At 46.2% G+C, this 23,046-nt stretch overlaps 1 long non-coding RNA gene across 1 annotated transcript in view; it reads right to left on the bottom strand.

Moving 5' to 3' along the window:
* LOC144771490 (uncharacterized) overlaps positions 1-23,046 on the bottom strand; it is a 77,034-nt gene that overhangs the window by 7,865 nt on the left and 46,123 nt on the right. The window lies entirely within an intron of this gene.

Below are 23,046 nucleotides of genomic sequence, written 5' to 3'. Positions count from 1 at the left end.
CTACCTTGGTCCGACCATTTTTTAGTCTCATTTGAGTGGCAAACAAATTTGGACCTCCCACAAATACAGGCCCCACGCACTTTAGAAAGAGTCTGGTCTAAACTTCCGCTAGAAAGCTGGATTAACAGACTGGAACGGACGATTCCCCCATCTGACCCTGACCCCGTGGAGGCGGATCTAAACCTCTCAAAATGGCTCAATGAGTCCCTCGATTTCGTTCTGCCTAAGAAAATAGTGGAAAAAAAGAGCAGGACCTTTAAAAATCCTTGGTACACCCCTCAACTTCGAAACCTAAGAAAGATCTGTAAAAAAGCTGAGCGCAAATGGAGAAAAAATTGGTCCTCCCAGGATAAATCAGAGTATAGAGAAACCATGAGAAATTATAAATTAGCTCGGAAACTGGCTCAAACCACTTACTATGAGGAGAAAATCAGAACTTCCTCTAATTCATCTAAAGAGACATTTAAAATCGTTACCAGGGCACCAACTCCTTCGACGGTGCAAGTGGCATCCGAAGCTAGGTGCAACCAATTGGCCGCCTTCTTTGAAAATAAAATCCTAACTATACTTAAAACTCTACCGCAGAGCGGTCAAGCCTCTGACTGTGCTTACTCTTTCTCCCCCTCCATAAGCCCTTACCTCAACTCATTTGTCCCGATTTCAAGGGAGGACCTCCAAAACATTTCACACACCATAAAGAGTGGCTCTCCCAATGACCCTGCCCCCATGCACATTCTTAATCAGGTAGCTCCCACCACTGCTCCAATAATTACAGACCTTATCAATGCCTCCTTCATCCAGGGAATTGTTCCACCCAGCTGGAAGCGCGCCACGGTTAAAGCGCTTCTGAAGAAACCTGAGCTTGACCCCGCAGAGTTGGGTAATTTCCGACCAATCTCGTTGCTACCGTGTGTCAGCAAAATGGCGGAAAAACTAGCCAACCAGCAGCTTTCTTCTTTCTTAGAAATGAATAAACTGCTCCGTAATTCCCAGACTGGCTTTCGCCCTGGGCAGAGTACAGAGTCCGCCCTACTAGCAGTTGTAGAGGAGGCAAGGCGCATTCTGGATTCAGGGGGATCAACGTTGGTGATCCTCCTGGATCTGAGCGTTGCGTTCGACACGGTGGACCATAAGATCTTAATCTATCGTTTGAGCAATCTGGGAGTGTCAGGTACTGCGCGGCAGTGGCTCACATCTTTCTTGGAGAATCGGACCTTCCAGGTGTGGGAGGGATCAGCACGCTCCAAGACAACCCCGCTCGAGTGTGGGGTCCCACAGGGCTCATCATTGAGCCCTACCTTATTTAACGTCTATATGGCCCCCCTCGAAGATGTGGTGAGTCCTTTTGGGATCAAAATAGTTACGTACGCCGACGACACCCAACTGGTCATCGCGCTTTCCCAAGAAGAACACTGCGCAAAAAACCTTCATACCTGCCTCTCGGAAATCCACTCCTGGATGAAGTTCTCACGTCTCAAATTAAATAGGACTAAAACGGAGCTCATGTTGTTAGGCCACCACACAACATCTCTACCAAAGTCCATCTGGCCTGCCTGCCTGGGACCTGCACCGACCCCAAAGAATGAGCTAAAAAGTCTGGGAGTATGGCTGGAGCAGGACTTAACATTTAAGACCCAGACAAAAAAGACAGCTGGCATTTGCATAGGGTTACTCCGTTCTGCTCGAAAAATACTTCCTCTACTGCCAGAAATTTCAAGGAGGCTACTTATCCAGGGTCTAATTTTATCTAGACTGGATTATAGCAACGCTCTCCTCCTGGCAGCTCCTGAATCGACAATCAACATTCTCCAATGAGTTCAGAACTCGTCAGCGAGACTACTGACTGGCACTTCACGCAGATCGTCAGCTAGACCAGCACTCAAAGCCCTTCACTGGCTACCAATTCGTGAAAGGGTCAAATTTAAAGCCCTATGCATTGCTCATAAGTCCTTACAGGGGAAGGGCCCCCCTATCTTAGAGCACTTTGTTCGCCCATACAAGGCCACTAGATCGCTCCGCTCCAATCATGCCAATCTGGCTATCGTTCAGAGAGTCAGGCGGATGCGGACTGGGGGTCGCCGCTTCTCAGTGAACTCAGCGACCTTGTGGAATGCTCTCCCACTCAGAATTCGGATGGAGCCGAGCCATCCTAAGTTCCGAAAGCTCCTCAAAACCTTCCTTTTTCCCTTAGACCCCTAGCTGCTGACACTGTCTTTGGTATTCTTTGTTCTATAGCGCTGGGACGCTTGCGGGCAGCCATGCGCTTTACAAATCTAATTTAATTTCATTTCATTGTCACTTTTTTGCACATGAATTCATTTTGACAGTCTTTTTGTTTGTACTCATGAAATAACTGAATGACTTTAATTTATATAAATATGGAAATGCAATGAATAAGACCTCGAGTCATTAATTGTGAGGTTCTGAATTGTGTTGTCATAAGAGGGGGCTCCTCCAATAGAGTCAAGAATATTCCAAAAATCACTTCTGGTTTTCACCCGACAGAACCATTTGTTTCATTAACCGGTGATACTGATTACGACAGATCAAACTCAATGTTCCATTTTCTCAGAGTGGGTCTCAGTACCAAAAGCTACTGCAGCAGCTGGCATAAATAAGGGTTTGGGACCAGGCACACAGTTTGTATCACTGGAGCATGTGTGTGCTCTCTGTTGCATCTGCTTCCTTTTCATTGACTTACATGTACTCCACTGCACTTTTGCAGTGGTGTGTGTGCTCCACAGCATGTGCTGAATTGGTGTGGGAGTTGTTACATGTGCTGCGATGGTGTGTATGTGTGTATGTGTGTGCAGGGCTGTATTTTCAGCATATGAAACTATTGTTGTGTGGTTAAAAAAAGTTGCATGAAAACATATTTGGCTATTAATCTTGTATCTTTTCTCCTTTAACGAGTTTTTATTAAACAACTGTTCTCTTTTTTATTTTGTTACAAATATGATTATAATACCTTCATTGCATCCCAATTAATTTAAGGAAGGCAACAGGAAGTACTTCCAAGGCCGGGCTTTCATCCGCCCCACCCACCCACTGGTAAAAAAAGATGGTGGGGAGCCACGGCCAACTGCCAATTAGGCAAAGGGAGCTACGGGTCAAAAAAGTTTGGGATCCACTGCCCTAAGCAACGACTTGCAGTTGCAAGGGCTTGTTGGCTTCCTTCCACCGAGATCTTCAGTCTCCGAGTAGCCCAAACTTCAAGCAGCTCCAGTGCCAAGATCTTTGTCCTCACTACATAACTTTTACTGCGGGCCTGAATCTTTGGTGAGCTGCTCGAGATCCTCGCTTAAAGTAGAGGTTGTTGTTCTCTAGTCTGATTCTTTTCCACGAACGTTCCCTCCCCACCGCCGCACAAACAACAATCTAACTGATACTGAATCCAGAAATCTTTCCTTTGCGATTTCAACATGACCTGAAGTCAATGCGAGATCTTCCAAAAATGTTACTAATTTCCCTCATCAGTGCCACGCGCAGTGGAATTGACTACTGTGAGTAAGAAATGCGAACGCATTAATTACAAGACACATGCAAGTTCTGAAAGTTGATCTTCAGCCTGATTCATGTACGGGCCGTTTTGCGTGGCCCTAATAGCGAATCATAGCGACTCGCTATTGAGGACACGCAAAACGGCATTCATGTAGGAATTGCTAAATCAATAGCGATTCCTACATGTTCTCTATTTGCGAGTAGCAATTTGCTACTCGCAAAAAAAGGAATAACTCCCCATTCATTCCTATGGGCCAAAAGGCCCATTGGAATGAATGGGGAGTATCCCTCATTTGCGAGTAGCAATTTGCTACTCGCAAATCAGATATCGATTTTAAGGGTGCCAGGGGTGTCCAAAGGACTCACCCTTTGTTATGTTTTTTATTTTTCCAGCGCCAAGAAGCCCTTGGGCGTACGTGCGCTTTATAAACTTTTAATAACATAACATAACATAACAAATGCACAATTGAACAGGTGTTGCGCACACACATGTCCAAAGGACATGTGTGTGTGCAACATGCAACTTAGAAAAATGCTTTTAAAAGCATTTTTCTGAGTTTTTGCTATTTACCGAGAGGTCTGACCTCTCGGTAAATAGCGGCCCGAAAGTGCTAAATCGCAATTTTTTATTGTGTCATGAATAGCATTTGAGGAATCTCTATTAGAGATTCCTTAAATGCCATTCCTCGCAAATATGCGAATTCTTAAATAGCGATTTTTGCATTTGGGATGATGAATACCAAATGCAAAAATCGCACTCGCAAAGGGCCAGATTCTCAGAATCTGGCCCTTTTGCGAGCGCTTTTAGCTACATGAATCAGGCTGCTTGTTTCTACTGTCACCGTAGCGTACACTCTAACGATACACATTGTTGTTAATCAGTTGGAACGTATGAAACATTACATGAGAAACGGTTCATCTGTATTCATTGAAATTAATTTTCTAGCTATAAACGTAATCAGAATCTCTTCGTGTGAGATCTTCCAAAAATTAAGAATAATTTCCTTTGTCAGAGCCACACAAAGTGCAACTGAGTTAGGAACAGATACTTAAGAGTGGGAGGAGTCGTTGCAATCCGCCATCCTATATACATTTTTACTTAAAACAATTAGAGCGACATTTTGTAATGATCTTGAGCTTGATAAAGAAATGCTACCACACTTGATAAAAAAGAGATACAAGATGTGTGTTCAATGCTTCTAGACAGCTATCATCGGCAGTGGCTGCTGTTGGTTTTGCATACGGGGCATTATGGGTAGACTGTATTTACCATATCTTCTTTTCCATGGCCTCTATTCGAGATTTCCTTCAGACTAAAGACTGCAATTCTACTGACTGCCGACAGAGGGCCGCCCTCGGCATTACCTCGTCAACCCTGCTCCAAGGATGGCTTCGAACTGCAGACAGCTTGTGACATCACGTCTCTTCTTTGTATTTTATTTATATTGCCACAGAGGGAGAATGCATTTCGTGAAAAGCCATCTGGAGTAGGGATGCACCTTTCTTAGAGAAAGATACCGGCCATTTGTTTAAGGAGTCTGCAAAGCCCCTCCCCCACACTAAATATGGCTTTATATATTTGTAACATTACTTTTCTGTCTTTGTTTTCTTTAATTGTATTAATGCAGCCCTAAAACACATTTACAATTACTATTTATATGTGCTGTTTGAATTATGCACAAATATGTGCTTAAAGTACCTGCACTTTTGCTTACTTTTGAACTGGCTAGGACATCAAAATGGCGATTCGATAAATAGCGATTCGATAAGCTGGCAACCCTAATCAGGAGACTGAAGGGGGCATATTACCAACAACTAGCGATAATTTTTGTCTCTAACTTGTTTAGAGACAAAAATTATCGCCGCACATCGGCGATTTTTATCGCAGATTAGCAAGGTTTATCGCAAATGCGATAAAAAACGCCCGCAATGCATGAATATCGCTGAAAAGTCAGCGATATTCATGCATTATCGAGCAAATGCTCTTAGCCATGTTTCCACCTCCCATTGGATAACATGGTGAAGAACTGCTCAGGGCAGGTGTTAGCTTTTGGAGATATTCGCGCTTAGCGCGAATATCTCCAAAAGTTGGTAATAGGAGATAGCGATGTTAGCGACTGTTTCCAGTCGCTAACATCTTGGCACGCCCACTTTGCATGTCATTAGTGATAAATATCACTGACATGCAAAGCGGGGCCCAAGATGGTCGCTATCTCCTATTAGCTGTCACTAACTGGTGTTAGCGACAGCTTGGTAATAGGGAGATAATTTTATCTCCGCTTTCTTGGCTTTTAAAGCCAAAAAAGCGGAGATAAACCCCCTTGATAATATACCCCAAAGTTTGTTGCAGAATCCGCACATTATTTATTTCCTCCACCCTCCATCCCAGATTGATACCATAATAGCAATAGTTTAACTTATATCTGAAACTGTATGCCAGCTGTCAATTCTATGATGAGTTACTCCTCTTTTTAAAAATTATTTTTATTTGAAAAAGATGGTACATATAAGGACAAATTTAATAAATTATTAAATACATGATGAGAACATTGATATACATTTAATATATTTACATGCATTTTCTAAAAGAAGTTTATTAGCGGGAGCGAGGAGAATAAATATATATATAGGGATAGAAAATAGTTTCAATTAATTAAAGGCGAGCGTCTTTTAGCCATTGCTATCTATTCTCCAATTAGTTACAGGAGCCCACAGGCGTATACCCTTCTTACGCTCCCTCTTGCCTTTATATTCATAGAGGCAAGATTCTATGTTGTGGATTCCTAAAAATCTTGAAAGCCACATCTGAAAGGATGGAGGGTTCGTATCTTTCCATGCCGCAGAAATTAAAATTCTAAATACAGCAACAGATAAAAACATTAGATCTCTTTCAGCGTCCCCCAGACCCAACTTGGAAGCTATACCGAGTAAAATTAAGGTAGGGGATAGGTCGATGGACTGACCTAGCAGCCCCTCCATAAATTTCGTTATCTCTTTTTTAACACTTTATCTAACTGTTTGCAGGAAGAAAACATATGTATAATGTCAGCCTGACTTTCATTACATCTAGGACAATTATCATTTTCGCTTATACCCCAGGCAAATATCTTTGCAGGTGTATGATACAGATTAAAAATAGTCTTGTAGTGTTGTGCGCGAAGATTTGATGCCCGGAATATTTTTTTATTCAATAAGAGGGCAAGATCCAAATTGACATCAGAATCTCCTAATTTTGTCGCCCAATTGGACTCAACCTTCTCAATGTCATCCGGGGTTTGATCCAATAAACAGTTGTATAAAATCTTAATCTTCCTACAACCTCTATTTAATAGCTCAATCATTGGGAAATCTGCTGTACATGGAATCCGAGGCCTGGCTGCCTTAATTGCCCTGGTAACTTGACCATATACCAGCCATTGACTATCTGGAATACCAAATCTTTCCTGCAAGATTTCAAACCCCAGGATTTCGCCTCCTTCCATCACATCTCCCAGGGATCTAAGCCCCAACCTTTTCCACATCAGCAAATTACTATCATTTTTTAGTTGGGGAAAGAGAGACGAGTTATACAGTTGCAAATAGGAATTAACTTTCGGGATATTGAAGATTTTCATAATTGCTTTCCAAGCCTGCCATGCTCCAAGCAATGTCTTCAATCCTGTTTTTTTCTATAAAAGCTTCGTTCCAATTCACACTGAAATAAGTTTATAGCCTTTTCACCCAATAACATCCTATATATCTGGGGAGGACAATGTTGATCTACAAACCCAGATGCTATATTAGGTAAAGATGTAGATTGAAATAAAATAGTCATTTGGGTTAACAGGCAGGTCCAGTGATATAACTTTAAATTTGGTAATCCCATCCCGCCCCTTTCTCTAGGTAGCGCCATTAAGTTTGTAGATTGCCTTACCCTTCCATATTGCCATACAAATCTGATAAACATAGATTCAAGTTGTTTCATGATCCTGTCCTCTATTAATAAAGGGATGGCCCGGAATAAGTAAAGAACTCTAGGGAACATGGACATTTTAAATGCATTCACCCTTCCTATTAATGAGAGGTGTAGCACATCTATTCTTTTTAATTCTGTCTCAATATTGTTAATGAGCGGCAGATAGTTCTCGCTTACAATTTTCTCCACATTGCCATTGATTTTCACCCCTAGATAAAGAGCAGAGTCGACAAATCTATAATCAGTTTTGGCGATATTTTTGGAGCAAATGACCTGCGTTTTTGTTTCATTTAGAAGATAGCCTGACTCTTCCCCAAACAGTTTAGCCATCTGAATCAGGACAGGAAGAGTTTGTTGTGGGTTATTTGTTAACACTGCAAGGTCGTCAGCGTAGGCCAGTATTTTACTTGAATAACCGTTGCATATCACTGGAGCTATCTCTGGACACTCAAGGATACCCTGGATGAGGGGATCAATATACAACGCAAATAGAATAGGGGAACAGGGACATCCTTGCCGAGTTCCTCTCTTTATATGAATAACCCCAGATTTTTCGCCCATTGCTGTCCCCTTAGCTGTCGGTTCTACATACATGGCTTTAAGGGCACCTATAATATTGGGACCAAATCCCCTCGCTTCTAAGATGGCCCAAAGAAAGCTCCAGTCCACGCGATCAAAAGCCTTCTCTGCGTTGAGCAGGATCATGGCGATATCCCCCCCACGGCAGCCTGGGCGTCAAATACAGATATTGCCCTACAAGTATGATTAGTTGTACCCCGACCGGGGACAAACCCATGCTGCCATAGGGATACGACCTCTTTGCCAGAATTTTTGAGTACAACTTGGTATCGGAGTTTATTAGTGAAATGGGTCGGTAGGATCCCGCCTTCTCCGCTGGTTTCCCCTTTTTATGGAAAATTACTATATTTGTCTCTTTCCAAGAGGCGGGTGTTAATCCTGTACACATAACCCCATTAAACAAATCTACCAGAAGCGGAGTGATTTCGGTTTCTATTATTTTGTATACTTCTAAAGGAATCCCATCGGGACCTGAAGCTTTACCAGAGGCTAATTCCCGTAATGCTAATGTTACTTCGAATAATGTAATTTCCTCATCCAATTTTTTTTTGACTGACTCCTCTAGATAGGGGCCCCGGTCTCGTATTCCTTCACCTGGTTTTTTAGTAGGTTCTTCCTGCTCATATAGCTGCTGATAAAATTTCTCAAATACTCTCAGAATGTCCTTGCTTTCTGTATAACTGATCTCGTCCTCTTCTATGCATAAAACAGTAATTATTGCTTTTTCCTGCCTTAACCTGAGGGCAAGCGCTCTCCCTGCCTGCTCACCGGTCTCATATCTTTTAACCCTATTTGACTGATATTCTCTTGTGGCTTTTATAGTTACCTCTTTCTGGAGTGCGGCTTTGATTGTCAGTAAGGCTTCCTGACTTACAGTGGTATTGACCCCTTTGACTATATCCTTCGTATGTTGCTCTTCTACTTTTACTAACTCTTTCATTAAACCCTCGATCTTATTTCTATCTTCCTTTCTTAATCTTGCTGAGCAGCTAATAGTTTCACCCCTCAAAGCCGCCTTAAAGGTTTCCCAAACCGTGTTTCTAGACGCGCTATACCTATTTGCTGCGAAGAATTGTGGGACCCATTTTTTCAAATGATCTATAAATCTATTATCACTAAGGAGCTTTTTCTCAAAAGACCAAGAATTACTTTTTTTTACCCTCTGACCTATATTATATGATAGAATTAGTGGGTTATGGTCAGAGACCACTTTAGGAAGTTTGAGTATGTCAACTTTAGGTAACTCAGAGGATGAGATCAGGAAATAGTCTAACTTCGTGTATTTTTTAGCAGGATTAGAGAAGTATGTAAATCCGGAATCCAAAGGGTTTTTAGCCCCCCATACGTCATGCATCCCATGAGAGCCTAGAAGTGATCGGATAGATTGATAGTCCTTGGGTTTGCGACCTACATATAATTCAGATCCGACCCAATCAGCCGAAATATTAAAATCCCCCGCTATTATCAACGGTGTAGCCCATCGCACAAGTTCAGTTTCTAAAAAATCAAATATTCCAGGTTCATCCTGATTGGAGCCATACGTCACGCATAACGTGAAACCAAGGTCCAATTCAGCAATTACCCATCTCCCATTACTATCCGCCTTCACTTTCCTTGCTTTGCCTAGGGAACCTCGAATCAGTATAGCTACACCCCGGATTGTAGACGTCTGTGTAGAGCAAGCTACTAATTCAAATCCACCCAGGGAAAGTTGGTTACATTTCGACCATGGGAGATGGGTTTCTTGTATACAAATAATATCTATTCTTTCATGCCTTATTAAGAATGCCAATCTCTGCCTCTTCCTCCAATCATTCAGACCTCCCGCATTAATAGTGCATATTCTAATGCTTGCCATTTGATTGTTTATGTCTCTCATCACTTAAATCCTTAATCATGTTGTTGTCCTTCTCATCAAATCTTTGTCCAAAATTGTACCACTTTCCTTTTTTCTCCTTTTTCCACCCATTCACCACCCAAACCCAGCACACATCCCTCCCTCCTCCCCTTCCTCCTAGACCCCTGCCCCACCCGCCCTCCCAACCCCCCCTACTCTCCCCTTTTCGTGAGGCACACAGAACTAGTCTGTGTTGGTGATGGAATACAGTGATCCTAGTGAGGACGCTAACATCAGTTACAACTAACTACAAAATTTGTGGAGCCCAAAACAAATCTACTCAATATAAAAGAAAAAGAGATAACCAAAATATCAGCGTTTCACAACGCTATGCTGCTACCGCTTATAACAGCTCGTTCCTGCATTAAATATCAAAAACATTGACAGTAATAATCATAGGGAGTCCAGATATTCTTGAACTTTTATCTCTGATGAGAAGAATAAAGTCTTGCCCTTATTTACTATTTTCAACTGCGCAGGATTTAACAGAAATGCCTGCAAATTCTTTTCCTGGCAGGGCTTAATCATCCCTCTCAGCCACCATCGCCTCTCCACAGTAGTGTGGCAGAAGTCAGGCCTGACAAAAAAGGATATTCCTTTCGGCATTTCTTTTTGTATTCGGTCTTGCGAGGTCTGATATAGCTTGCCGTAGGACAAAGTTCCCAATGTATATCAATACCGCTCTTGGATAGGCCCCCTCCTTCGTGTTCTTTTTAATTTTAAAAGGTATACAATGGACTCTTTGAACTTCTGTAGACCAGTTCCATCCATTTAGTTCGGGAAAAGCCTGGGCGAATAACTTAATTATGTAAGCCTTAATGTCGGACCCCTCAATTCCCTCCGGAAATTCCAAGTACGCGCAGGTTATTTCTGCGTAGTCTATTTTCCATTTCTTCTCATTTCCAATGGATATCAGTCATCTGTGCGTCATATGACCCAACTTTAGAGACCGCAGCTGCCACCTCTGTCTCAGTAGACACAATCCTATCTTCTAAATTTGCCACTCTGTCACCCGTAGTAGCGCAAACTTTGGATAGTTTTCTGACTACCCCATGCATTTTTTTTCATGGCGGTATGAGCTTTCTGATTCTCCCTGCGGGTTTCCTCCCTGTGAGTAATAATCTCTTGATGTATTCTCTCTAGGAGTGTCATTTGGGCTGATTCCATGGCAAAGCCATCTTGCAATGAACTATCCAGAGGCTGATCCCAGCTTGGCTCATGTTTGTCATTGGTACCTGAAATTTTTTGGGCTGTTGCCGGTTGCTCTAGTTCAGGATCACTTTCCGAGTCTATATAGGAGGAGCCACCATCTTCATCCTCAGACCATTCTTGGCCGTCAGACGCGGAATAGATAAGCCTCACTTGGGGCACTTTCCTTCACAACCCCATTTTGTTCTCCACCTGGTAGAGTGTCTGTATCACATTCTGTACCATTATAACCATTTCTCTGATTTGCTATGACATGTGAAGCTTCAGGGTTTTTTTTCACAGATTCAGATGGAATTACACTTTTAATCTTAGTTTGGAGTGGTTCATTAACAACTTGCTGTGCCTCTTTTGAGTTTACACCCTCCTGGTCTGACACATTAAAGTTTATATTCTCACCCACTTTTTGCAGCTCTCCCTCTTTTGCTATAGTCGAAGATTCTGGGGGGTCTTTAGTGGGGTTAGTAGCTTCACTAGATACAGCACATTCCTGGGTGCAGATTATTACACCCTCGCTGACATTTTTATTTTCAACAGGTTTAACATTATCCACCACTCCTTTCTCCTTACCGGCTTTTGCAAAAAGTTCAGCAATAGAAGTTGTTACTTACCGTGTTCGTACCCCTGCTGGCTGCTGCTGCTGTAGTTGTTTCTTCTTGCTTCGTTCATCCGCAGGGGGTGTATGAATTTCCCCAGGTTCGGCACATTCCTCTCCCCCCGCTGTTTTCTCTTTGTCCTTCTCCTTCTGCTTTCTCCTGGCGCCAAGGGATTTATCCACAGGATTTAATTTAGGGGCCATAACGCTTTGCTGGAAGCGTTTCTTCAATAGTATTCGCGAGGTATCGTCTTTCCTCTCCTGTTTCCAGTTGCTGCCGCTACTCTCGACGTCCACAACGTCTCTCAGCTGAGAGCGCACCCGGCACTTCCCCTGGTCCTTACTCCGCCTCCCGGCGATAGCTAGCCGTTTGCAGCCCGCGAATGCAGCGGAGAAAACGTCTATCAGATCCCGCAGGTCCCGCAAGATCTTTTCCGCGGACCCACGGCAAGCACTTAAAGTAAGTACCGGCTGCATTAACCCAGGTCTTCCTCTGGGAAAAGCACTTCAGCTATCGAGCGGTCACACAGCTCCCGCTAAGCTATCGTCGTCAGCTACACCGTGAGCGGCAAGTCTCTCATTTCTCAATTCCTTCCTCAGCCATATAACAAGCGGCTGCTAGCGCATTAGTTTCCTCGACATTAGTGCTCCGTTTTTAGAAATGCGTCCTCACTGCAGCACTGCTTCGGCCACTAGTGAGCGACCGCCATCTTGCCTCATCGATGAGTTACTCCATTGGGCATATGTATAATTTATTTTATTTAGAAAGTTTTGTTTAGGGCGAACATGACCCTTGAAGGTATCAGAGAGCTTTACAGATGGATGCGACACAAATGAGAGGGGTCAATCATGGCAGAATCATAGCAATAGACAAAAACAGCAAGAGTTACATGACAACATGATAGACAAAAATAGCAATAGATACATGACGACATGATGCACAAATATAGCAATAGTTACATAACGACGGAATAGTGGGCCAAATAATTAGTCAGTAGGATAAGGCAGGAAATACATCAGCATGATAGTATATGAGGTGACTCAGGACCCCTACTGGACTTTAGGACAGGCAAGTATTCATCAGTAGCGCTTTCATTTCCTTTTTGAAGGACACTGTTGATGGAATCAGTCTGATGTCCGTAGGAAGGGCATTCCAGATTCTTGGGGCGATTTCTGAGAACGAAGGAACAGTTGTATGTTTTTTTTGTGTTAATTTCCTTGGTTTAAGTAGAAGGGTGCTAGAGCTCCTGGAGGTACGGGCACCACCCGACAGCTCAGGTTTCTTTGTGAGATAAAGAGGTGTGTTGAAGTGAAGGGCTTTGTGGGTCATGCAGACAAGTTAAAGGTTTATCCTTGCTTTGAAAGGTAGCCAGTTGAGTGTTTTCAGGTCCGGGGAAATGTGATTGTACTTCTTGGAGCCTGTTACTAGCCTGGCGGCCGCATGCAGTGAGTCTCAGAGGGGGGCCAGTCTGTACTTAGGCAGACCGCAGAGTGTTGCACTGCCATATACAACCGTGAGATGACTAATGCTAGTACTGCAGACTTGAGGTCATCGGGGGGAGGAAAGGTTTTAGTTTCCTTAGGGTGCTCAGCTTGATGTTCGCTCCTTTGGTAGAAGCACTACTTTGGTCCTGAATGTTCAAGTTCCTATCCAACACTATACCCAAGGATTTCGTAGAGTCTAGGATATGTGGTGTGCAGTTGAGAGCAGACAGATCTTTCATGTATTCCTCAATGATGGGTCTTTGCTTGGGCGGGTATATAAGGAGGTATTCTGTTTTTTTTTTTAACTTTATTGTGCAAAACAGAAGAATTACAAGTATGGGCCTACAACCCAGAAGCCGGCCGCTAGTGATCGTCAAATAAATAGGCAGTCAGTGAAACAGCAGCAGGTCTCTGGTAGGTCCAACAAAAGTACAGGATACACAATCGGCAACAAGGATGCATGCAGGATACGCGATTTTTTATTTTATAAAAGGAACAATGAAAAACAAAGAGACAAACAACTCAAGGCGCGAAGCATGATAAATGAAGTCGAGCTCCGACTCTGGGGACCTACCAGAACGGATAGGGAATCAGGAGGACATTGACAAACCAATGGGGGGGGGGGGGGAAAGCAGTGGGGAGATCAGGACATTCAACCAAGGAATATGGTATCGAGGAACCTCTGAGGTCAGGGGGACAAGGAAACATCAGGGATATCTGCGAAGGGGGGAGTGCAGATGTCTCCTCGGTACACATTCCATTGGCCCCAAATTTTACTCCACGCCCTAGGCTTGCCCCTAGCCAAATATACCGTCTTCTTCCTGAACATGCACCAGTCCATGTTCTCCTTCCACTTGGACACGGTGGGCGGCCGTTGGGATCCCCAGAGCTGTGCGATGTCCCTTTTGGCAATCATGTTCCCAAGAGCCGCCCACCGGGTCTGGGCAACGTTGTAATCATTCGGCTCCCACACATTCAACAAAAATCTTCGAGCCTCAGGCAACAGAGCGACCCCAGTGACGCACTCCATCACAGCATGCACATGGTGCCAATACGTAGCGACCTCATGGCACTCCAAGAGGATGTGAAGAAAGGTGGCACTCATACCACAGCCTCGCCTACACAACCCATCCGACGAAAAACCCATGGCAACCAAACGAGGACCAGTTACATACACGCGGTGAAGGATTTTAAGCTGAACAAGGCGGAGACGGGCCGGAATGGCAACCTCTTTAGGGGAGGATAGAGCAGACTGCCAGTCTTCGTCATCCAATTCCAATCCGTCTCTAGCCCAGGTCTCCCTGAGGCGCACGAGGAGATCTGCCCGATTGTTGATCAACTTTTTATAGATCAAGGAAATCGTACTATCGGGCAGATGACCGTCATGTATACGATCCTCAAGTGGGGAAGATTCAGGGACCACAGTACCGGCCGTGAAGACCGACAGTAGAGCATGACGCACCTGTGCGTATCTGAAGAACTCCCGCTCACTCAATTCATATTCACTCCAAAGCTCCGCAAATGTTTTCACCGCACCCTTCACCCAAAGATCACCCACTCTGCTAAGTCCAATCATATCCCAGTTCTCAAAACCTTTCGTCTTCCAGAGGCACCCCAACCGTTCCGAAGCAAACAAAGGGGTCACCTGCGTCAATCGATCGTTCCATCCCAGAGCCACATTTGCATCGTTCCACACACGCACTGCAGTTTTAGTGGGTCCCATAAGGTTTCTCCCGCCCTCCGAGAGTAGAGTGCTCTGTTAAAGTCGCCACCGGGCAACAAGTATTTGTCCATAGCGTGGGCAGGATTTGGCCCGGGAGCGTATGTGGCATGGTTAATGACGGACAACTGGGAAGCCCAATAGTACCTCCTGATGTCCGGGAGAGCGATACCCCCATCGTACCAGGGGAGGGTCAGTTTCGAGAGAGCAATGCGCACTCGGCCGTCCCAAACAAGTCTCCTCTGGAGTCCCTCAACCTCCCGAAAATAGCGCGCAGGAATGATATCAGAGGAGTTCTGGAGTGCATAGAGAAATCGGGGTAGGGACATCATTTTGAACAGCGCCGCTCGACCAAGTGGGGACAGCGGCAATCTGCGCCAACGATCCACGTCGAGCTTCAAACGTCGCAAAGGAGGAAGGAGATTATGTTCGTAACGGGCAGCCGAGTCTAACGATATATGCACCTCTAAATATTTAAAGCCAGAGTGGGAGACCTGAATGGGAAACCTGGTCGGTAGGGGAGGAAGACCACCAGAGATAACATATACGCAGGACTTAGACCAGTTGATAATCAACGCGGAGTTCTTGCCAAAGGAAGTTAGGACATCAAAGAGGACGTTAAGGGACTTACGGGGGGAGGTAAGGTACAGGAGAATATCATCTGCGTATAACGACACCCGGTCTACAAAGTCAGGGGTCCAACAAATGCCCTTTATCGAGGGTTCCCATCGAAGCCAGGCAGCAAGCGGTTCCAGGGTAAGGGCAAAGAGCAGGGGGGACAGTGGACACCCCTGTCTAGTACCCCTCCCAAGAGCAAAAGACTGGGAGACTCTACCGTTAACAACCACCCGGGCCAGAGGGTCCGCATACAGTAGCCTCACCCAACTAATGAATCCCGCACCGAACCCAAACGTCTCAAGTGTGGCCCAAAGATATGGCCACTCTATTGTATCAAAGGCCATCGTGGCGTCTAATGAAGCCAAAATAGCCGGTTCAGACAGAAGCTCCGCCCTTGCAAGAACGCCATGAAGGCGACGCAGGTTTAGAGCCGTGTTCCGGTGCGGGATAAAGCCGGATTGATCCGGATGGACCAGGTCACAAATAACAGTGAGGAGGCGGTTGGCAAGAACCTTCGCGAGAATTTTGGGCTCTGCGTTTAGTAGAGAGATAGGCCGGTATGAGGCACAGCGGTCACGAGGTTTGTCCTCTTTGGGAATAACCACTATGGTGGCCAGGCGCTGATCAACGGGGAGGTAGCCAAGGTCACGCGCCTCCGCGAACATGTCACGGAGGTACGGTGCGACCCTGTCCGGGTGAAGTTTATATAATTCTAAGGGCAGGCCATTTGGCCCCATGGCTTTACCGGAACAGAGGGAACGAATGGCAGTTGCTATCTCATCGACTGACAACGATACCTCCATACTCTCCCGGTCCTCTTCGGACAGGCTGGGTAGCATGATATCCCTCAGCAAAAGCCGAGAGTCATCCTCGTCCCTGTCGGACACCGGGGAGTAGACCACACGAAATAGTCAGCAAAACATTCCACAATCTAACCAGGGTCAGTCACCTCCACACCATCGGAATTTTGAATCACAGGGACCACACGATTCGCTCTCTCCTTCTTATCAAGCCAGGCAATCAGCTTACCCGCCTTCTCACCAACGTCATACACTCTACCTTGTTGTTCTCTGTACATCGATTTGGCAGCCTCTGTCACAAGGGATTTGTAATCAAACTGTTTCAAGTTAAGGGCGTGGAGTCTATCCCGGGTGACACCCGTATCCAGGTCGTCTTCTAGGCCCAATATTTCAGCCTCCAGACTCTCGACCTCCCCGTCCCTCGCTTTCTTGGTCTCTGCTATTAACGATAGGGCGTGTCCGCGAATAACAGCTTTAAAGGCCTCCCATGAGGACACCGAGGACGAGACAGACCCCTCATTCTCAAGGAAATAGTGATCTAGTGACTTAGTGAGGCTGGCGCGAATCTTAGGGTTACGCAGGTGCCAAGGGTTGATAGGGGCAACCCGTCCCGCAGTATGTAAGCCCTCGTCAAAAAGAAGCAAAACAGGAGAGTGATCTGAGATACCCCTGGCCAAGTGGCTGATTTCCTCGATGTATGAGGACTGGACAGCGGGCATTAGAAAGTAGTCTAGCCTGGAGAGACTCCCGTGAGCACCAGAGTGAAAGGTATAGTGACGTAGAGTCAGATGCATCAGCCTCCAGGCATCCACCAGACCAAAGGTGTCCAAGAACCCGCCCAACCACGATTGAGACGCGGGAAGGTCCCTGGGGGGGTGACGGTCCATGTCGCCGGAAAGTACCGAATTGAAGTCCCAACCCACAAGGAGAAGACCATCAGGGAGTCCCAGCAGCAACCGACCCACATCAGAAAAAGTAGAGGCCTGGACGCCCGGGGGCACGTAAACAGAAACCAAAGAAAGAGTCTTACCCTCCAACCTACCAGTGAGGGCGATATAGCGCCCCTTGTCATCAGGAGTAACGCTATCGATCTCAAGAGGGAGGGAAGACCGGATCAAAATACCCACGCCCCTAGAACCAGTGGTAAATTCAGAATGTGCTACCAGTCTGTAACCCCATCTATTCATCGCATGACACACATTGCCAACTAGGTGCGTCTCCTGCAGGAGTACCACATCGGGGGACAAACGTCGTAAATATTGCAAAACAACACCCCGTTTTATACAATCACCCAAACCATTGACATTCCACGATATAATATTTAGCCCACTACCCCCCATTCCCAAACATGTTACATGGGGGTCCCCATGAAGAGCAGGACATCAGGATCAGAGAAAGAATTCATACGCCGCCTTGAGCAAGGAAAACACAAACAGAAACACCCCCCCCACCCCCCAACTGGAACCGTTTCAACACCCCCCTCCCTGCACCCCTGCAAAAGAACAAGAAACCACCCCAAAATGCAGTGTGCCTGTCGCCCTAACAACCCCATTCTACAGAAAGACCCCCGTTCCCACCCACCACCCAAATGTGGACTACTACAAGGCAACAGAAATAGAGAGATAGTACCCAGCTGAGCAAAGTCCAATGTTCAGAGATCAAGGACCGAAGAGTCACTTATGAGTAGGCTCACCACCCTCGGCACCGCCAGGGTGCTCCGTACGATCGCCTCGCCCCGGCAGGGAATCCAACCAGTCGCTCACACTGTCTGGTCGATCGAAAAAGCAGGTCAGCTCCTGATATTCCACACGAAGCCTGGTAGGGAAAAGCATGGCGTACTTGAGGCCCAGGTCCTGGAGACGTCGCTTCACTCCCAGAAAACCCATCCGTTGTCGTTGCACAAGTTGCGTGAAGTCCGGGAAAAAGTTAATCGAGGAGTTCTCAAATTTCACTGGGCCATGCACTCTCGACGCCTGCAAAATTGCATCGCGGTCTCTAAAGTGAAAAAGTCTCGCAATAATGGTCCTCGGAGGGGCGCCCGGCTTAGGTTGTCCGCCCGGAACTCTGTGTGCACGCTCCACCGCGAAGAATTTACTCAGGCCATTGGGAGCGAGATGGGTGAGGATCAGATCCTCGATCAGGAGGTCCACAGAGTGAGACTCGGGGTTTTCCGGGACCCCAATGACGCGGATATTATTGCGTCTTTCCCTGTTTTCATAGTCCTCCAGCCGATGGGACATTGGTCATTCACCAATTTCAAATTCCCAAGTTCCGTTTGGAGTTCCACCACATCGGCCTTGAGGCTGGAGGTCTTCAAGTCGAGCGACTTAACCTTTTCATTCGTTTTGGACAAGTCAGCCCGGATCAGGGTGACATCCACCGCCACCGTGTCAATTTTATTAGCCAGGGCTTCGTATTGCTGGCCGATGGTTTCCCTCATACCGGTGATGGCGCCCATAATGTCCTGCAAGGACAACTCGGCAGGAGCGGAAGAGTCGTCTCGGGCGTCCTCCGGGGTTCGGCTGGAAAGCCCAGGGGAGCCTTTAGCTTGGGTGTACCGATCCATAACGTTGGTCTGGACCGGTCCACCACGTAGAGATGGTTTTGTCCTCCTCCTCTCGGCATCACCCCTTCCCACCATACTGGAAACTGTTCTCCGGAGGGGCCCACACGACCTTGTGAAAATGGCCGCCGGCAGTCCGGGCGCCAACGAGACCACAAGAGCTGGCTCGTAGGACCAAGAAAAGGCACGATGTAGTACAAAAGAGTTGAAAGGAGAAAAGTGTCCAGAGGCTAAGTGGGGGCTGGACTGGTTCCCAACCGGGCGAAGCGGTCTCTCGATCAGACCGTGCGGGGATCCGGGAACGAAACCAAAAGTAGAGATGCGGTCTCCAGGGAGGCCCACTGCCGTTGTTGTTCAACTCCGTCCCGGATCCGCAAGTGGCCAAGACCCCGGCACAGCCTCCAGGGGGGCCAGAGAACTTCAAAGTACCATAACTCCGGCCACCGATGTCCGATTTCAATTCCGAGAAGAGTTATGGACTCAGCTGAGGGTCATCTTCGAAGAGCTGTCCAAGAAATCAGGATAGACTCAGGATAAATTGCAAGGAGCGGCGAGGGTCCGGGGAGCTCTGGGCTCACGCGACCATCTTAGATGCCCGCTAAGCTCCTCCTCCGAGGTATTCTGTTTTGAGGGTGTTTAGTTTGAGATGGTTGAAGGTAAGCCAGTTGAGGGTTTTGTGTAAGGTTCCATTGAGTGACTTGATGTTGTCAGGCGAGGAGATTTTCATGTACAGCTGGGTGTCGTCTGCATACATGTGGTATTGGATGTTAGATGCTTTCAGGATTTCAGCAAGGGGTTCAATGATAGGTTAAAAAGAGAGGGTGAAAGCGAGGAGCCTTGGGGCACCCCCAGGGTGACAGGACTGGGATGGGAGTGGGATTGGTTGGATTTAATTCTCTGTGTTCTATTATGGAGAAAGGATGCAAACCATTTTAGTACTGCACCGGACAGCCCCAACCTATGTTCCAGAAGGCTCAGGTGGTTGTCATGTTTGCCCGTATCAAAGGCTGGTGAAAGGTCAAGTAGGATTAACAGGCAGGATTTGTTCCGGTCAAATAGGGTAAGTTCATCTTCAACTATGTAAGGGATGGCTGTTTCGGTGCTGTGGCCTTGACGAAGTCCGATTGAAATTGATCTAGTAGCTGAAATTCCTCAATGTGGTTACATAGTTGTACCTGTACACATTTATCAATGAGCTTTGCCAGAGTAGGGGTGTAAGTGATTGGTCGGAAGTCATTCAGCTCCTCAAGGTTTCTTGAGGATGGGGAAAACTAGCCCAGACTTTAGGCAGTCAGGGATCTCACTTTGAAGTATACTATAGAATCTACTAACTTGAAATAACTATAAGAAACTGGTGGAGCGCTGGGCTACGCCAAATCTGGTAAGGCCACTTTCTGTCAGTTTCAAAATGCAGGGATGCGCCGTGTTCACAAGAATGCAGCACACTCCTGCATTACACCTAGCACTGGTGCAAAAAATGCTCCCTAGTGGCAGCGCAGGCACTCTAGCGCCATTTTCCTAGAGTGCCTGTGCTGTAGGGGTGATTGTTTATGTGCAGGAAGGGACAGTTTTCTGCACATAAACTATCTTAAGAGGCAATTTGCTCTGTGTGTTGCATTTTGCAGCACACATAGAAAGAGCAATATACGAGGAGAAATACAATATTTCTCCTTGTATCGCCTGTTTAAAACCACGTATTCCCTGGCAGCATTTTTGGAACTGCCCACTCCTTGAAAATATAGGCCAGCATCAAAAACCACTGGGTGTTGCAGCGTAACGCCCACTGAAACACTCATTGCACGCCTCTTTCGCGCTTAGTGCTGCCTTAATAGCGGCATTATTTTCAAGGTGGCACTAAGCCACAAGAAGTGCCTTGTAAATATGCCATAGTAGTTAACGCCACAGGAGTGTTGGAAAAAGTGATGCTCTGGTGGCGTTAGGGGCGTGTACATATGCCCCCAGGTGTCTGGGAATACATCCTGCATTCAGACAACACCCTCCTCATTCTCACTGCTCACCCTTCACTTTTATGTTCACCCTGCACTCAATGCAATCATATTGCACTCACACTGCTCACCCTCCTCCTACCCTGCACTCACATGAGCACATCACTCACTCTGCAACCACATGACCCTCCACTCACTTGTCACTATCACTGCTAATGCTACACTCACAGCTATCACACTGCACTCACGCTGTTATCCTGCACTCACACGTTCATCTTTCCCTTACCCTGTGCTCACACAAGCACACCTCTCACCCTGCACTCACAGTGACCTCACTCCACATATGCCCCTTGCCATGAACTCATGCTGTTCTCCCTCAAATTACCCTGCGGTCACATGAGCATACCTCTCACCCTGTACTCACAGTGATCAAACTGCACTCACACCACTCACCATGCACTCACGCTTTTCACCATGCACTTACATAGGCACACTACTCACCCTGCACTCATATGATACTTAAGTCACCTGTCACTCTCACTGCTCACTCTGCAATCTCACTCAAACATGCACATCGCTCACCATGCATTAATTCCTCCCACTCTGCACTTTCACCGGTACCCAAACTCATGCCACATCACTCACCCGGCAGTCACTCCCTCTCACCCTATTCTCACACTGTCTCAATGCTCACTTTGCACTCACATAGGCTCACCCTTCACTCACATTTGCACAGTACTCACACCACGCAAACAAGCACAGCACTCAGCCAGGAGTCACACCCCTCACTCTGAACTTCCACCGCTCACCCTTCACTCACACAGACAAACCGCTCAGCCTGCATTCATTCAGGCACTCTGTTCATCCAGCCTGCACACAAGGACAATAGGCTGCAGTAACTGATAGGGACACACCACACACTCTGTACTAACTCCTCTTACCATGCACTCACCAGTCATTCTCACAGATCACCCATCACTCTCGCCGCTCACCCTGCACTGCACACAGGCACACCACTCATCCTGCATTTACAGTGCTCACAACAGCCTATACTCATGCCTCCCACTCCGTGCACACTCCTCTCACCCGACACTCAAATGGGCTCTCCTCTCACATTGCATTCATGCAGCTCACCGACCCTTACATTGGCACATTTTTCACTCTACACTTGCACAACTCATGCTGCAATAACTCACACTATTCACCATCACCCAGCACTTTCATGAGCACACCTCTTACTCTGCACTCATAAAAATTACACACCTCTCATGAATATGTACATATGTCTACAAAGGCACCCACAGAGTTCCTGCTCTTTTGGTAGTTCTAGATGCCTACTTAATTCCATCAGCAATGAGGCTGGTGCAAGAGGGGAGAGTGGACAGAGAATACGGGATGGAGCAAGGAGAGAGACTAGGCAGAGGCTTTGGGGTATGGTGATGGATTGAGGATTGTATGAGACCGTCAGCCATTCCTGGCTTTCCATACATCACAATGCTTCATTCTGGGACTTGTAGTTTTTAAGTAGGTTCTCAAAAAACCCAAATTGCAAAGTGTAACTGGATAAATCTATGGTTGCCAAAGAAGTCAGGGGCATATTACCAACAACTAGCGATAATTTTTGTCTCTAACTTGTTTAGAGACAAAAATTATCGCCGCACATCGGCAATTTTTATCGCAGATAAACCTTGCTATTAGCAAGGTTTATCGCAAATGCGATAAAAAACGGCCGCAATGCATGAATATCGCTGAAAAGTCAGCGATATTCATGCATTATCGAGCAAATGCTCTTAGCCATGTTATCCACCTCCCATTGGATAACATGGTGAAGAACTGCTCAGGGCAGGTGTTAGCTTTTGGAGATATTCGCGCTTAGCACGAATATCTCCAAAAGTTGGTAATAGGAGATAGCGATGTTAGCGACTGTTTCCAGTCGCTAACATCTTGGCACGCCCACTTTGCATGTCATTAGTGATAAATATCACTGACATGCAAAGCGGGGCCCAAGATGGTCGCTATCTCCTATTAGCTGTCACTAACTGGTGTTAGCGACAGCTTGGTAATAGGGAGATAATTTTATCTCCGCTTTCTTGGCTTTTAAAGCCAAAAAAGCGGAGATAAACCCCCTTGATAATATGCCCCTCAATCATTTCATGAGATCCGTGGGATGCTGTGATATTA

Source organism: Lissotriton helveticus, chromosome 8 (genome assembly GCF_964261635.1).
Source record: "Lissotriton helveticus chromosome 8, aLisHel1.1, whole genome shotgun sequence".
NCBI lineage: Eukaryota > Metazoa > Chordata > Amphibia > Caudata > Salamandridae > Lissotriton > Lissotriton helveticus.
Note: the sequence above shows the minus strand (reverse complement) of the source record. Positions and strands in the feature narration are given on the sequence as shown.